We start from the raw sequence: 1,248 nt of genomic DNA, 5'->3' as shown, positions 1-1,248 counted from the left end.
TCTCTGGGGTTCGTTCTCCAGACAGCTCTCCATGCAAACTGGACATCAGGCGGCCTGCCTGATAAACTCGACTGGTCCCTTGGTCAGAGAAGGGGTCACTCCTTGGTGACTCGTAGTCTGGTCCTCCAGGTGGCTGCAAGACTTCTTAATTTGATTTCCACTTCGTAGAGAAAACTAACTGAAACAACGCATGAATTACCAGTAGCTTATTTGACTTTTATAAAATCAAACTCAGATATTGAGCTGATATGAAACGGGAGCTATTCGATCAATCAGCGGGAGATGCAGACTGGCACTATCCTGTCCAGCCATGGGGAGGGGCTGGCAGGAAGGCCTCTGATGTTGAAAAGATCTCTTTCTCTCATTCACTTTCAAAAAACTGTCGATCTTGGGAGCTGCACTAACTTTTAAAACCTATGTTATTGGCGGAGTCAAGGTTTTAAGTTGGCCAATGAAAATATTACACCTTATACAAGAAAAGTTTTTAACAAATCAAATCTGTTTTGGAGGGAAAACCTTACCTCAGGACAAAGAAAAAGGGAGTGTTTTAGTTTAATTATCTTGCATCTAATTAAAGGGTGAGACATCTGTTTACCTCAGTAAAATAAGAATATCACATTTAGTTAAAAATTCAAGGCCTAAGATTTCTAAAGTTAAATCATGGAATAAAACACAGTTTAAAATCATGAAATAAAAGAAACATCTTCTTCTTTAGGAAAACACTTCATCAAAAAACACACAGTTAGCTTCAATGGGTTTTGTTCTTTCTGTAAAAGAAAAGTAAATCACATTTCTTTGATAAACAGACAGTTGTATAAAAACATTCAATCTGGTTTCTTCTTTTTTTCACATTTAATGAAGAATGTAAGTCCTTTGTTTCAAGTCACTGAAGAGTCTGTTTAAAGGCATTATGCCCCCCCTTTAAAGAGGAACCAACATTCAGTCCTTATGGGGTGGAAGCACAGAACTTGTGGGGGTTTTAGGTAGGTCTGTGTATTGGCAAGAATTTGGCGATATGATACACATCATGACAGAGGGGTCACGATACGATATATCCCGATATATTTCAATACTGTAAACAAGGTGATATATTGTGATATTTTTGGTCCAAAAATTTTATTAAATAAAAACCTCTTACTGGAAAAACAAAACAAAACAAAACGAAAAACCAAAATTCATTGTCTTAGAAAATTCTAACATTACATAGACATACTTTTGATACATTTAGCTGTGTTCTGCTTTGTATGT

The sequence above is a fragment of the Austrofundulus limnaeus genome, unplaced genomic scaffold, assembly GCF_001266775.1.
Source record: "Austrofundulus limnaeus strain Quisiro unplaced genomic scaffold, Austrofundulus_limnaeus-1.0 Scaffold388, whole genome shotgun sequence".
Lineage (NCBI taxonomy): Eukaryota > Metazoa > Chordata > Actinopteri > Cyprinodontiformes > Rivulidae > Austrofundulus > Austrofundulus limnaeus.
Note: the sequence above shows the minus strand (reverse complement) of the source record.